The sequence below is a fragment of the Enhydra lutris genome, unplaced genomic scaffold, assembly GCF_002288905.1.
Source record: "Enhydra lutris kenyoni isolate GAN:26980312 unplaced genomic scaffold, ASM228890v2 scaffoldscaffold18, whole genome shotgun sequence".
Classification (NCBI taxonomy): Eukaryota; Metazoa; Chordata; class Mammalia; order Carnivora; family Mustelidae; genus Enhydra; species Enhydra lutris.
The window spans coordinates 16,983,780-17,000,940 of NW_019154102.1; positions in this window are offsets into that span (position 1 = coordinate 16,983,780).

Genomic DNA, 17,161 nt, shown 5'->3' on the forward strand with positions numbered 1-17,161 from the left:
CCTTAAAAAAATGGCTGCCAAGTGCACCTGCATTAGCTCTTTAACTACTTGCTTCTTAGTGAGTGAGGATGTAAATTATGTGCATTTTTGAGAACTTAGCTCTATAAATAGACCCCAACCTATCTTATGATCAAAGGTATTTTAAGATAAATGAAATACATCTCTGAAATTGTTAAAGAGGCTCCCCTTGTATAATAAAAAGTAAAAATAAAGCCTGTCTAACTTAATATTAGGGTGACATTGGAAATGGCCAACATGCCTAAAATTATATATACAGAGAGAGATATATTGGTGATGGTGATGATGACCCTTTTGTTCTGAGCTATTAGAACTAAGTGGAATATAAAGTAATTAAAATAACAGAATTCTGGGAAATGATAGAATGAGAAATTAAAGCTATGATACAGTTTTACGTTCTTGTGGAAATCCATTGATCATAATTAGCACATAAGCTAAATCAGAATGAATGGGTAGATTTAAAGTACAGACATAATATTATAGGTTATAGGTAATGTCTTTTCTTTTTGTTTAATGGATATATGATTGGTTCTCAAATGCTGTTCAACTGGTAATGGAAATGGGTTTCCCTTAAAAGCCTTCTTCTAGACTTTCATAGAACCAGGACATTATAGTTTTCTTCAAGCATGATGTAGACGCAATGTACGTGCTGTCAACTTAAGCAGGTACCAGAATAGACGGCTTCAGGGTGAAGGGCAGGGGTCAAACAATCAGAAGTGGCCATCTATTGCAGAGATCATCAAACAGGCGTGCCATCAATGGACTCAGGAGAGAATGTTAGAAATTAATCCATTCAGCTTTCCGTGTTTAGCCAAGACTGATTATAAATGCCCTGGAATGTGAACAAGTGGTGACAGGCCTGAGAAACTGAAGTAATAGGAGTCCATTCTCAACAAAGGCTGAAAAGACAGATCAATTTGCAATATTCTTTTCTGCACCCATGCAACAAAGCAGAAACATGAAAGCAGAACATTAAGGGATGCTCCCTATGAACTGGACAAATCAATAAACATCAGTGGTAAAGAAAAAAAGTTTCTCATTCTCTTGAGTACCCCGAGGGCTTTTCCATCTCAGGGAAGTGATGAGTAGTGGTGGCCTCTGTCATGTTCCCTTCACCTACACAGTGTCGTCTCTTGCCTTCTCAAGGTGAACACTGCTAAGCATCAGCTGAAGGAGGATTTTGGGGGAGTGTTTAAGGAAATGATTGCTTCTTGTTAGAAAGAGATGTGCTGTGCTGGCTGGAAGGCAGCTGGATAACTGTGTCTGTGGTCTCAGGAGGAAACATTGAAGGTAGGGTCAAAACAGTAAGATGGTGGGTTCACCCACACACTGCCAACATACTAAAAGTTATCAGGTGAATGTTCTCTACGTCAGGATTGAAGGATTACAGAATATTGAGGGTCCTCTTTATTTTTCTGGACTTGAATCAGTGATAGCAGGAAAATTAGCAGACAAAAAATAGGTAGGAAGCAATTTAGGGATAGAAGAATAAGCTTTGGTTTTACGTGGGCTATTATTGGCAGGATTTCAGTCTTGGCTTAATGTGACAGAGACACAGATTTGAATGTATGTGTGAGCATGTGCAGGTGCATGCATGCATGAAAGTGTATACTTGTGTATGTGAGTGTGCATGTATGTATGTATAGGGATGAGAATAGGAAAAGCAAGAAAGGGACTGTCAGGGTAAGCACTTTCTGAAACTTATGAGACTGTCAGACCAATTCTTTTCTCTTCTAAATCATTTCCCGTAAAACAAGGAGATGATTATCTGACTGCTAGAGGAAAGCAGGGGTATTATATTTCATTTTGGGAGAATGTAGATTTATGGCAGATGGAGTGTGTGTGTGTGTGTGTGTGTGTGTGTGTGTGTGTGTGTGTGTATGTGTGTGTTTAAACCAACAACCCAACAATGGGAGAGTTCATAGCGTATGTTAATGCACCTGCTTAAGTTTTGTGTTTTAAGCTGATGGGATTTTCACACGTTTATAGTGGTTTCAGGGGCTGTGCCATTGGAGGGACTCTTACATAAGTATAAGGAAGGAGAAAGAGACCATTTTGTACCTGTTCAACAAAGGCAGTGCTTTTCTAGTATTTATCCAAGGTATTCTGAAGTTAGAGACATCTGTTCACTGGGAAAGTGCTTAAAATGGATTTTGTAAGGGAAGAGGTTAATTCATTGGCTCCTAACTGCAGAATACTCAGAGTCAATGGTGAAGGTGGATGAGTAACCAGATCACTCCATTATAAAGTGATTATTTCCTAGTAGAGGCACATACCAGGGGCCATGAGACCACAGAGTGGAAAAGGCTAAATTCTCCTGGGTGGTCGTGGGAGTGATTCTTAAGGAAGTAATCACCAGGAGAGGGGGGAAAATTCTGGAGAATGGGAAAGACAGGGAAGATTGGAGGAATAGTGTGTGGATTTGAGGATCTGTGAGTTGACTTGGGTAGATTGGTCTGTGTATGCACCTGATGAAGGGTGGAATATAGATAGTGGGGAAGGCCTGTAGTAAGGGAGGGCAGAGTCCAGTTTTGGACACTTTGAATTTTGATAAAGGTGGAAATAGGCTATAATAACTGGGTTGGGGAAATTATGCTTTCTGACTAAAAAAAAAAAAAAAGGCATACGTCCCTCATCATTTTTAACTAGATGAAAAAAGGTACCTTTTAATAAAACTTCCATACACAAGATGAGAGTCATAAAAATGTGACATCTTCTCCAGGTTAATATCCTCTCTTCCCTCAACAGTTCTTCATATTGCAATACATAAGTTTTAGATCTCTTGTCTTGTTGTATCCCCTGTGGAACTAATCTGGTTTATCAGAGTTTCATTCAAGACATGACACAAAAAGCTAGAGCATTCCCAAAGTGTGGTCTGATTGTCAGTGAGTGCAGGAGACAAATTTTTCCCTAGTTGCTTTATTAGCACACTCTGGATTACTCTCATGTCAGCAGCCCCATTGTACTGTTTGCTGATCTGAAACCTGTAGGAATGAAAACTTGCAGATCTTCTTCATGTCAGTGACAGGAAGCCACTTCTCTGCATTTCTGTACAGCTGATATTTTGAACCCCCCCAAAAGAGCTTAGTCCTCTTTTTGAATCCTGATTGTGTCTATCAAAAATACAAACCTTATAGTATTTAAAAGAAATTGATAATTTAATATTTTTTTAGTTTAACAAGATTGGAAGTAAAAATGTAAAAAGCAAAAAAAGAAAAACCAAAAAAAACCCCACACAACTTTCCTAACATAATATCTTAATGTTCCTCTTATTTTGTCTTAGCTCATATGGAGAAAAAACAACTGTACAGCTTTGTAATCATAAAACAGACAAAACTTTGTAGTCTGGTTTTAAATATCACATCTTAAGTATTTTCTAGATTGCAACAATCTTCAAAATGAAAATGTAGAACAGTTACATAATTTTCCATTTCCTGTTTATGCCATAATATACTATACATCATTGTTGGATAATCAGTTTTAACTGTTACAAAAATATGGCAACAATGATATTTTTGCATATTTCTTATTTCTTCTTTTGTATTATTTTCCCAGAGTAAATTTCTAGTGTAAATTATAGGGGTCAAAGAGAAGCAGCATTGTTATGGTTGTTGAAATTTAATGCTTTCTAAAAGCCAGTGTCACTTTTTCCAGAAATGTGACAAACGCCTAGGTTTTCAGCCTCATTACTGACGGCAGAGCCAAGACTAGTTACTGGTATTGAATCAACCATTATAGATTCAAATCAGTTTAATGTCATTCTGCCCTCATTTCTCCATTTACTGCTACATATTGGAGAGCATTTATGGGCTACATAAAGGCAGGGATCTTGCCCACTGCCTTATTTCCAGCTTCTGAGGCACAAAGAATGCTCAATAAATATGCATTAAATAAATAAAATGCCTTTTGAATTCTGTAGCGTTTCTCTGAAGCCATGTTCTTTAACCTCAAGAAATAAAGGATTAAAATTGTACAATGATTCATTGTTGGTGAATCCTTTAGATCTCCAGTGTTCATCACTTTCCTTCTTAAAGGGCTTTCTTACCATCCTTCAGTAACAGATTTTATTTTTAAATCACAGTGCATTATAAATGAAATGATCTATTTACAGACCAAAAATATTTACCTAAATTGGAAACAAGTGGTTTCCAGTATTTTATACTCTTATTGCATACTTCCTTTTTTTTTTTTTTACAACTATAGGATTTGCATGTTTTTAGCAGTTTGCATAGTATTTTTCTATATTCTTGCATCAATTTATTCACCAAATATTTACTGAGGGACTATTATATACCAGATATTTGGGATATAGTTTAGGACAGGACTAACATGTTCTTTGCCTTCGTGGACTAGATAGTCCAGGAGGGAAGGCAGACGTTAAAAAGAAAGAATTCTGAATTCTTCAAGTACAGAGCTCTAGAAGGAAGCTATGGCAGTGAGTAATAGCATGTACAAAACTCTGTGCTCTGGTGCCAGAGAGAAAATACTGTAAGTGAAAAACCAAATGAAGTCAAGTGTGGGTAGGTTCTGAAGAGTGATACAAGTTGGAGCAACATGAGATTTTGATTTCTACCAGAATGGCAGTGGAAAGCCACTGAGAGTTGTAAGCAGGGGTGTTTGATCTGATCAGATGGGTCACAAAAAGGGAGCAGTCTTGTGTTTTGATATATACTGAATGGTGGTAGTAACACAAGTGATTCCCTTTGTGTTGCAAATGGATAAATGAGTTGAATTTGTTGTGAGTTTATTTTTGCCTTCTTGTTCTGTTTTTCATCATACTCATCTGAATTTGTCACCAATATAAAGGAGGCTCTAATTTGGGCTTTGCATTGGGAAGTCCTGAGCTGGTGGTTTCCACATTCTCTGTTCCAAGATGGGGATCTGGCTTTCTAAAGTAAAGTCGTCTCTGTAATGTCAGCCTCTGGGCAACATTTGTAAGAGCAACTAATCCAGGCTGTGAACTTTTTTTGAAGCACTCAGCTCTGTTTTAGGGCCTGGGTCCCTAACAAAATTTAGGTAAATTTTGTTGGTCTTTAAATAGATAATTTCATTTACAGTGCATTGTAATTCAAAGATAAAATACATTACTAAATAAAAGTAAGACAGTTGTTCTACTGTTGGGCTCTGGATGAAATTGCAGCTGCAGAGTACAGCAGCAGGGAGGTGTATGCAGGATGCAAGGGCATCTCTTTTCTTGGATTCTCCAGACTTCTCCCACTTGTGTGGAATGGATTCATATTTACTCATCATGCCAGCTGGTCTGTCTACAGAGATCACTCTAGAAGGCAACTGCTTTGTTGAAATATTTTTCCTGAAATTCTCCTCCTTTCTGTTTTTGGATGTATATGTTCATGTAATTGCTTTGATTGACTTGGCTGGCTGCTGCTAGACTCGAGTTCCTTGGTACTACCAGAAGCCAGATGCTTAACTGTTAATTGAGTAATGACTAGTTATGAATTAGAGGTCCTGCTTGGACCCGAATATAGTTTTATACTAACAACAGCTAAAACAACTGCTATTCCTTGCCGCCCCCCCCAACTATTACCACTATTAGTTGAATGTCTATAATGTGCCAGATGCTGTGCTAGATGCCTTGCATATATTTTCTCTAATCTTTACAACGACCCTGCAAGGTAGGTATTCATATTGCTGTCATCTACTGTATCAGTAGACTCCCAGCAGGAAACAGATGGCCCACTCAAATTAGGATAATTTGCGAAGAGTTTAATAAAGGGACTATTTACAAAAGTGTGGTTAGGGTGAGGGAAATCCCAAGCAGTGTGCCTGGGGCTAGTAACAGTAGAGCTCCTTTGTTGTAAGCCTGAGAATGAAGAGGGGAGGGGAGGGAGTGGATGTGCGGGGATGGAGAAGGCTTTATGAGATGCTGTCAGCAGGAGTTGAGTCTTTCTATTAAGAAAGTTTGGTCCATAGGCATCCTGTAGCAGTGGAGCAAGGGGGATAGATATTCCAAGGTCACACTTCTTCCTCTCTTCACTATTTCATTTGGAAGCCAGAGGACAAGGGAACTTGTTCATGTTTCCATACATTGCAGAGTGGAGAAGGGTAATGGAGAATGGGGTGCAAATGGAAAGTATCTAGTACATCTGCCAAACTCCTTGATGAATTTGGCATTCAGCTCCCTACTGCCTTTTCTTCCTCTCGTCTTCCCTCTGCTATTGGTGATAGTGACTTCAATATTGAAGTATTTGATCCTTGAACATTGTAGCTCTCAGCTGTTTTACCTCTTAATTTTTTAATTTTAATTTTTTACCTCCAATTTTTTTTTTTTTTCTCCATAACTCCTTTGCTCACTTCATGGTCAAGCTCACCAATCATGACTAGTCTCCTGCCTTCATCGAGATCTTCAGCCCAGGGGTACTTCCCCTTTTTCCGTATCCATTCTTGTCCTCATGTCCATGCTTCCTACTTTTCCCAGTTGGGATTCCCTAGATTATCATTAGGATCACCTCTGACTCCTTTGCTTCTCTGTCTCTGACTCTGTGCTTCTGAGAAGACCTGACTGTGGCTAATGCCATCCTGCTGTTTCCTCCATGGCTGTACTTGAGTAGCTGAACCTTCTTGGAGAAAACCTACAATTGGGCCAGCTGATCTCATATTAAAATCAGGGCCACAGATCTCAAATGAGTGCTCATCTACTTGGTATTTCTACTGCATTTCTCTACTGGGAAATGCTTTCTTTTTCTTCAAGTTACTTGACACTTTCATTAAATTTATACTCTTCTCCTGGTTCACTCCCATTTGAGGAACTTTCCTTGTACTTTACTAAGGAAACAAAAGTCAGCTAAGAACTCCCCCTACTTCGCACCACCCCCCCAAATCTACCAATCTATCTCTACCTGTGCTCACACCCTCCATCTTTCCTTTTGTAACAGTGAAGTGTTAAGTGCTAATTTAAATCCAACCCATCCGCTTGTGTTCTAGATCCTACCCACATCCTTTCTCAAGGACTTTGTGCTGCATTTTTCTCTTTTGTTTTCTGTATCACCATTCCTCTGAACTGGATCATTCCTGTGAGCATTCAAACATGCTGTAGTGTATTCTGTCTTAAAACATACACATATGCTCACTTGTACCACAGTAGTTTCTCTGCTCTTCACAGCAGAACTTCTTGACATTGTTTATAATGTCTCTACTTCCTCATGTCACATTCTCCTCCAGTCTGTGTCCAATTCTCCTTTTTCAGTGAAATGGCTCTTAGCACATTTACCAGGGGTCTCTGTTTCTCAATCCAGTGGTCAGTATTTTGACTTCATCTTACTGGCCCTCTCAGTAGCTTTTGATAAAACTGACCACCTTCCTTCTCGAAACACTTTCTCTTTTTTCCATGATACCTGCTTTTTAGTTTTGCTCCTGCCTCACTGGCAGCTGAGCCTTAGCCTCCTTTTCTGGCTCCTTCTCCTCTGCTTGACCTCCAGCAGATAACATAACCAAGGCCTTTCACATCTGTCAGTATATACTGTAGCTAGATAATCTTATCTATACAGTGATTATGTTGGAATTTTTATCTCTAGCTCAGATCACTCCCCTGAACTTGTATATTCAACTGCTACTTAACCTTTCTGTTGGATGACTAGCAGACATCTGTAGGAGACACTGTTGGGAGGCCTTCTAACTCCTATCCTCTCCTTGAACACACACCTAGATAGCATTATTTCAGCTTCTCTTACTGATAGGTGTGGCTGTGTAACAGATTTTGAGCTCACGGCTTGTGAGCAGAAGTGATGTATATCACTTCCAGGTTCAGCCCATTAAAACCTCCCATATATGATTGTCCGTACTCCTTATCTTGAAAATGGGTACTGATGAGCACAGTGACTTTTAAAGCAAAATGTTGAAGATAGATTGGCAATAACATGGAAGGAACATGGGTCTCTGAATCACCACTTGGAGAAGAGCCGCCTACCAATCAAGAATAACTGATGTGGATTTTAACTGAGCAAAAAATAAAATCTTAATGTATTAAGCCACTGGATTTTGGTGATTATATATTACAGCAGCTAGAATTACCTTAATGAATATGGTTTCCTAGCCTTACCTGCCCTAAGCAGGACTTTTGGCTCCCTTTATCCCAAACTTGCTTCTATCCCAGTCTCACCCATGTCAGTAAATTGGGTCACCATCTATCAGCTGCTTAGCGCTGGAAAAGTGCCTAGCACAGATTAGGTGTTCGTAGGTACTTGTTGAATAAATGCATGTTATTCGTGATTCATTTCTTTCTCTCTTAGCCATCTAATCCGTCAGTAAGCCCTGTAAGCTCTGTTTCACAATATCCATCTACTTCTTTCTACCTCTACTATAATCATCTTAGTTCAAACTTCTGCCATCTGTCAATGGCATTATTGGGCTTCCTAACTGAACTTTCTGCCTATGTTCTTTTACCCTCCAATCCAATCCTCTTATAGCAGCTAGATTGATCTTTTGAAAATGTAAATCAGATCATGTTCTTCTCCTTGTTAAAGCCCCACAGTGGTTTCCCATTACACTTAGAATAAAATTCCAGTCCTAATGCTGGTCTACAGGGCCTTGTGTGACCTGGCTGCTGCTTCTCTCTCTGACTTCATTTTGTTCCACTCACTTCTTGCTCCTAAAGCTCTGACCACACTGGCCCCCTTCCTGTCCATGAACACATTGGGCTTGTTTCTACTGTTGGGCTTTTTTCTGGCTGTTCCTTCTTGCTGAAATGTTCTTCCCTGCTTTTCTTATGATCAGTTCCTTCTCATTGAGGTCTCAGCTTAAATGTTCTCTCCCTAGTGAGGCCTTTTCTGATCATCCAACATAGAGGAGCCCCTAGCCACTTCCTGTCACAGCACCCTGTTTTGTCTGCATCATCATACTTTGAACTACTTGATGTTTTGGTGGTATACTTTATTGTCTTCTCTCTGCCCCTATGAGGGAGTTTGCTTGTCTTGTTTAATTTTCTATTTCTAGGAAAAATATCTGCTATTTAGTACATGCCTAATATGTAGCTCAGAAAATTAAGAAATATACTCAAGCTTACACAGGTTCAGACTCCGTCTTTCCTATGATTTATTCTGGGTTCATACAGGACTTGGTTAGCTTGTTGCCAAGATGAATACTATTGATTATTATTACTATCTTAAGGAAACCTTTTAACTTTGCAAAAGCAGTGTTTTTATTGCATACAATTTAAAAAATACAAATAAGAGCTAAAAAATAACTGTGGAACAGCATCCCTGAGCCAATTATCATTGATACTTTGGTGTGTTTTGTTCATTCTAGTTATTTATACACATTTAAACAAAAGTGGCATCATTTTCTCACAGTGGAATATTGGTCATTACTTTGTTGTAGTATTAGGCTTATTCATCAAGTGTTCTCTTAAAGGACACTTTAGCCTAACTCCAAGTATAATGGTGGGTATTTCTTTAGGAAGGTTTTTTGGATATGCCAAGTGAGTGCAGCCTGTGGTCACAGAATCTCACCTCCGAGGCACTGGATGATGTCAGTTTATCACTTCTGCTGTCCTAGGGATGGTGTTAAATATCAGGTAATGCTGTGATCTCTGTGGTTAATTTTCTTGTTTTTAAAACTAAAAAGCATGACCTGTTGCAGAATTCTGTGCCCCAGTTGGTTTAGTGGTGACAAGCTAATGTTTCCTAAGGTGACTGTAGCAGCTTGCAGATTGGTAATAATGAAATCAACCTCTATTACATGTAATAAAAACAGGAATCTTAATAAAAAGCTAAGCAAGAGAGGGGCACAGGAAGGGTTGCATTCTTCTTGCCTTAGGTCCTGGCAAATTTGTCATGTAGTTACTGAAGCATCAAAGACAAGACATTTGGCTTTGGCTCAGTTAGAATTTACTTTTCAAATGGTGTACACTAAAAGAATAATTATAACTAGTAGAGGGTACAGTATCAGAGGACCAGAAAAGGCCAAATCAAACTTAATATCCTGGAGGTAAAAAAATATTTTGGATTTTTAATGATAGATCTTAGTGGACAGGGAGGAATGGGGGTGTTATATATTGTTCTTGAATTTAGTTGAAGGATCACCGCTGTAATAATTGGAGATTATTAATAATTGGAGATTAATAGGAGCCTCTCAGCTCATGTTGCCATGTACATACACCTCTTCTGTAGTTCTATAAAGGAATTTTCTACAAGACGTGGTATGGTGGACTGAATTATGTTCCCCCAAAGATGTCCACATCCTAATCCCCCAGGGTCTGTGATTATTTTACTTTATATGGCAGAAAGGACTTTGCAGTGTGTTAAGTTAAGGATCTTGAGATAGGAAGATTATTCTGGGTGTTTAGGTTGGGTCCAGTGCAATCACAAAAGTCCTTACGAGAAGAAGCAGTCAGAGATGATGTATGGTAGAAGCAGAGATCAGAGAGGAGAGTAGATTCTGTGCTGCGCTGATAGCTTTGAAGAAGAGGAAGGGGCCACAGGCCAAGGTAGCCTCTAGAAGTTGGAAAAGGCAAGGAAACAGGTTCTTCCCTCATGCCTCCAGAAGGAATGCAGCTCTGTGGACCCATTTTAGACTTCTGAGCTTTAGAACTGTAAGATAAATTTGTTTCTAATTCATGGTAATTTGTTATAGCAGCCATAGGAAACTAATACATGTGGTTAATCTATAATTCAGGGGAGAACTTAAACCTTTTTGTGGTAAGTCCTGTGCAGCTCTGAAAGATGAGCTTCACCCTGGATACTGATTCAAACAGAGGTGGCCATGGTATGTGAGTTTCAGTGAACAATACAGCTGAAAGTTTCTTGAGAGGGGAAAGTTAACTGTCTTTACTCCAATTTTCCAGTGTTCTAGAGCCCCTATTTCCACTCATATCTAGCGAACCCACTAACTTATAACTTTGGGTCATTTGATGCCCTGTTACTTCATTTTAGTGTCAATGGAAAAGCAAACTAAGAAAAGCTATTTGGGGATAAAGTATTGAGAAACTTCCCATTAAAAAATAGTAATTAGGGAATTTGACTTACAAAAATAGAGTTATGGAATGCTTAGTAACATCAAGAATATTCTTTTTAACCCTCCCATCATTTATTCTTCATTTTACCTCCCTTTCTTCTGACCCTTATGTCCTGTATTCAGGGACATAGATACAAGGCACCCATATTAAAGGGACCAGGATCTCCTGGGGGACACTTTTACAACCCTGAAGAATCACGACTTAAATGTTGAGGACTGTCTTGATGAGTTAGAACCAAGACTGTTTTTGTTTGTTTATTTGTTTGTTTTTTATTAATAGCCTGGCTGCTTTTATCTGTCCCCTTCTTTCCATGGTACAACTACTATCTGTGAACTCACAGAGGACACCGTTGGCAGCTGCAGGACATAATTACCACATTCCAGAATATCTTTTAGGCATTTGGATCTATGGCTAGCTCTTTGGATTGCTCCCCTGCTAACTAATATGTTACTGGCTTGACACAATTGACAGCCGGCTGTGCCGGTGGCTAAAGGACAGCCTCTGGGGCTGTCTCAAAATGAGGTTAATGATGGGCTAGATGAGCATTCTGGGTTTCTTAGCCATCATCTTCCTGGGAGCAGAATATGTGTGGGGCTCTGGTGTGATGACAAGGGGGTCTCCCTATGCAGTCAGATGTACCAAATGGGCCAATTATTCTTCTAGGTAGTTCATGGGGATTGTTTTGTTAATTTTGAATGTAATTAAAACAAAGCAGAGTAAAACAAAACTAGACCACTCCTGCAACCACAGAAAGCCCAGGAGAGAAAGAGTACAGAAGTAAACAAAGCTGCATCTTTTCCAGGGGTGGGTTGGGGGAGGGGACTCTCTTCAGTATGCTTTCTCATGTTCCCACACATCATTAGGACCAGACACAGGGTAATGGGGTTCAGGCTGAAGCTATAGTCTCAGACTAAAAGGGCATTTCATAGTTATTCAGATCAACTCATTTTACAAATAAGGAAGCAAAGGTTTTGATGAAAGAAATGGTTTCTCTTGATTCTCAGTTTGTTAGTAGAGGACTGAAAACCAGAATGTATTTCTCCCAAATTCTAATTGGGAGGGAGAAATCTTGAGTAGTGCTGACTACTCATTGGGTTAGAAGATTCTCAACCATGTATTGAACATCTTGTGGTCAGGAACTATGCTTGTTTGTGTCTGCATCTTAGCAATAGGTACCTGGATAATAGAAGGTGTTCAGCGAATGTTTGTTGAGTGAATGAATGAGTAGATAATTAAATGAATGCTCCACCAATAGGGCAGGGAGGTAGGAAAGTTGAAAGCTTCAGCATTCAGAAACCGGAATGGCTGGAGTGCCTGGGTGGCTCAATCAGTGAAGTGTCTGCCTTCAGCTCAGGTCATGATCCTCAGGATCCTGGGGTCAGTCCTGGAGTCGTGCCCTGCATTGGATTCCCTGTTCAGTGGGGAGTCTGCTTCTCCCTCTTCTTCTCCCCCTGGCTTGGCTCTCTCTCTCTCTCTCTCTCTCTCTCACTCTTTCTTTCAAATAAATAAATACAATCTTAATATAAAAAAAAAAAAAAGAAACCAAATGGACTTCTGAAGCATGAGATTGGCTTTATTGTTATTGCTTTGTTTATTTTTTCTTAACTTTCATCAATCTTGCAGTCATACTACAAACAACTCATGAAGCCCGTGATTATCTCTGTAGAGCTGTGCTATCCTGTGTAGTAGCCAGTAGCCACATGTAGCTATTGAACACTTGAAATGTGTCTAGTTTGAGTCGAGATTGCTGTAAGTGAACATACACAATTTCAAAGGCAGTGCAAGGAAAGGGGTATAGCATGTCTTGTTAATAATTTAAAAAATCTTGATTATATGTAAAAATAATGTTTTGGGTATGTTGGGTTAAATATATTATTACAGTTAATTTGTTTTAAAGGCCTTTTCTAATGTGGCTACTGGAAAATTTAAAATTATACAAGTGACTTGCATTTGTGGTTTGTGTTTTATTTCTGTTGGACAGCACTACTGTATAGCACTCATTTTTGTGTTTGCTGGACAAGTAAGTTCTAAGACTGAATTAAGCAGCAGTTATCAATCAGTAAGTATCCAAAGAATTACTACCAAGAGTAGCATTTAGCGAAGATATGCCTTCTGAAGGTAGTGCCCCACATTTTAGCATCGTTAATTCCTCATCATCCTTTTAGTCTCTGCTTAGATGTTAACCTCCTCAAAAGCAGTTCCAAGTCAGTTTCAGCTGTTAGTCTCTATTTTAGACCCTTGTTTATCTTTTCATGTCACTTAGTCTAATGTGCAATTATTTTTATTGTATATTATTAAATAACATAAGCTTCATAGGAGGAGGAAGAGGTTGCTCTTGTTCATCTCGGTGTCTCAGTCATTTAGCCTTAGACCTAGAGAATAAAGTCTCTATTTCTGTTTGTTGAATGAGTGAATGAAAAAACTGGTTTGCCTGTGAACATAGCAGTTGAAATTATATTTCATCTCCAGAAATGGCTACTGTTTCATACAGGCAATGGGTGCTACTAAGAGTGAATCTATTTCTGTGATTGCATTTCATGTGAGACCGGTTTGGAGAAGGAATAGAGAAGGCAACAGTGCAAGTCCTTGTTGGTCTGAGGTCACATCTATGAAGAAATGGCTGGATTGGGCTAGATGGGAAAATGAAGTTTGCTGCACTAGAGTTCACCTCCATGCACAAAATCCAAAAGCTGCTTAAAAATCTCACCTAAAATCCCAGGCTCCACTACTACTTTTAAGTTGAGGAGGTCCCCAGTGAATCAGGTGACCTGAATATTTTTGTGCTGCATTTAGTACATTTAACAGAATCACTGTTTTGAAGGACACAGCAGTATTAGTAGTCCTTTGCCTAACTTTAACAAAATTTGTTTTCTGTTCCCTCTTAAAATGTGGTATAAAACACTTTCATAAGTGAAAGGGAATGGAATGCATTTTACCTTGAGAATTATATCTAAGAATTTCTTAATACAGTTTGAAATGGAGGGAGCCACCTGTAGTTTTGCAAAATGGGAAACAACAGAGTAAGGCAGGGAATGTTTTCGGGTAATCTGGAGGGTGGTGCAGGGTGCTCCCATTTGGTTTCTTTTTACAGGTGTTGGCTTTTTGGAGAAAACAGATGGATCCTTTGAAGATGATGTTTTTGGCTGAGTTCAGGGATGTTGTAGGAGGGATTTGGTAACAGTGAGCGACAGAGCAGCATCAGTGTGTTCAGCTCTAGGTTGTTTGGCTGGCTGTTACCCACTTTTGCCTTCTGTTGACATCACACTTACAGACGTCACATAGCCCTTTCCTGTTGCTCCTGGCTGCAATGAGAGCTAAAGGCAGCTGCTTCCAGGGGCAGCAGCTGTGGAGCCAAGTCACTACCCTGTTTCCGTGTGGAAGCAGCTTCTATGAGAGTCAAACCAGAGGTGAGATAGACCAGCCTCTAGGTTTCTTCTCAGGGAGTGTCAGCTCATTTTAACCCAGACTGGTTGAAAGTTAATATCCCATCATAATAACTTGCACAGCCATCCAACACTAGGTCAGTATGAACCCCAATAGAATTTCATATTGCTTAAAATAAGGATGCTGTGAGTTTTGCTCATGTGCATACAGAAAAAAATAGAAAAAAAAAAGATGAAGAGATGAAACTGCAGATCCCTGGGCCAGTTGTCAGAGAAAAAGCCTTGATGCTAGCGACAGGAGCTAAGCACCAGACCCCCCTTTTTTTGTTCTTTTAAAGTGAAGGTAGGTTTGAGCAGAGAAAATCCTTTTGTGCTGAGTGATTCCATCGGGAGAGAGGTGGAGACTTTGGAATATAAATGAATGCTAGTGAATTGGAGAATTAAGATTCTCCTTCATCTGTGTATTATGGGCTTCATGTGTGATGAGCATGCGTGTTTCTAGATTAACCCCAGCCTGCCAGGGCTTGCTTAGTGGTATTATTATTAATAGCATCTTTGATCCCAGCATGTGTTTACCATACCTTTCCGGGGGGTATCTCTTCTTATTGATGATGGGGCCCTGCTTAAGCAGATGGGGGCATCCTAGCAGGGAAGCAGGCAGACTTTCAGTCTACAGAGACTTTGGATCCCTTGTCATGGGGAGTGGGAGATAGGATGGGGAGTTTTGGGTGTGAAGGTGGTAAAGTACAGAGGAATAGGTAATTCTTAAGATTATTCTACATCCAGGTTTAGAGTTCAGTTTTGAAAACAACTAATTTGGAAATTGAATATGAAGATAATCTGGATAAGAGTATAAGCATGGAGAGAAGAGGATAGTAGACACAGGAATATGTTTTGGAGAGGGAGAGGGAGACAGGGACAGGGAAAGAGAAGAAAGAAAGGTTTGGTAGGAAGGACATTAGTGGAAAGGAAGTTTATGTGATAGAAGGAGTGTGGCTATGAATTTGCTCATGGTCAACCCCTCTCCCTGTACTGCTTATTTTCTTAGTGGCTTATATGGGAAAATGGGAGATTGGCATGGGAAAAATTCTTGAGGACACTGAGGAACATTTTTCCCCTTTCTTTATCCTTTTCCTTTCTCTTCTCTTTTGCTTCCTTTGTTTTCTTTTCTTTACATCCTAGGTCACACATTTTGGTGAAGTTTTGCATGGGTGTCAGGAATGCCTGTTTAGCTTTGGGCAAGTCTCTTAGAGCCCCTGCTTCAGAGAGTCTTCATCAGCATGGAAGAAATGAATCATGTGCATGAGATTCAGCAGTGAAAAGCAGCTCAGAGTGCAGATTTTTTTGTGGTTAAACTGTCTGTATGGAATACTCACTGACAAACAGAATTATTAGAAATGAAATGTATTTTAAAATGTGTAATAAAATAGCAAAAGTTCAGTGATAGTTCTCTTTCCTTCCTAGTCATTTCATGATTATTTCTCGACTAATATCTTGGAAGTGAAGCAGCCAGGACATGCAGGGAAAGGTGTGAGGTCTGATCCCCTGATGTAGGGCTCAGGGAGGATTTTTTTTTTTTCCTGAGAAAAGAGGCTAAATGGGTTTATTCACAGTAATGTAAACAAAAACATTACATGTTACTACTCAACATTGCTATATTTCAGAAATAATAAACTTCCATAGACCACTCTTTGAAGAATCATCTCTCTTGGCTTTTTTCCCATGGTGGTCTTGACATCTGGTTACAAGGGATATAAAGAAGGGTGGATTAAATTAATCAACTGACCAACCAACCAAATAAAGATATATAGAGGTTTTGAGTGCACTGTGAAATGCATCTAGTGTTATGTGAGTTGTGAAGTGTTCCACTAATACATTCTCACTTCTTTCATGGTTGAGAAGTATGCCCTACCATCATCCTAGGCTTTGCAGAAGCTCCAGGTGGTAGAGGTTGACAAGATCTCCCTGTGCACTTAGATAAGGGCAGGGTGTCCCTTTGCTCACTGGAGCAGATGGCTTTGCACAAGCTCTTTAGGACAGCCCATCCCTGGTTTCCAGCTCAGATCACTGAACTGGAAACATGCCTGTCCACAGAGATGCTCACCTTAGACAGTAGTCAGCTGTCTTTTTGCCTTTACATCTCTCCTCCTTTCTGATGTTTCCCCTTGAAATGAGGCTTCTTAGTGGCCTGATATTTGAAGCAGATGGACTGGTAGTTGCCTGGACTTGCCAAGCAGTAGGCCTGCTTTTTTATTTTTGTGACCATCTTTATCTGTAAAATGATTGTCAATGTGTACACCAGTTGGCCTGACAATGTGAAGAAAAGATGGCAGAGGTTATGAGAATATGTGATTGGCAATGCTTTTGTGGGGCAGGCCAAGAAGTGCTAAAATTTCAGACTATGGGGACCATATTTACAAACACCTTTTCAGAACTAGGAAGACTTTTTCCTTGGGAGAGAGGTCAGTGATAAGGAAGCAGTGCTCAGTTTGAGCATGATAATGCTTCATTGACATGAAAAAGCTATTGGGATTCTTGGTTTTTCTCCTCCCTACCTCCTTCCCACCTGCAGGCCCTGCTGCAAATCCCCTTGTAATTATCCCCACCACTGAAGCCTGGAAGGCTCACCTCCCACAACAGGGGATATTAGAAGGGCTAAATGTCTCCCACCACACAGGGAGAAATATTCTTTTGTTTGAAGAGGAAGTTTGCTCATCCAAAGATTATGTTCTCCTGTGGCTGTGCCATGATCGGAAGGGAGAGAGGTTTTCATGTTCCCTGTGGCTGACTG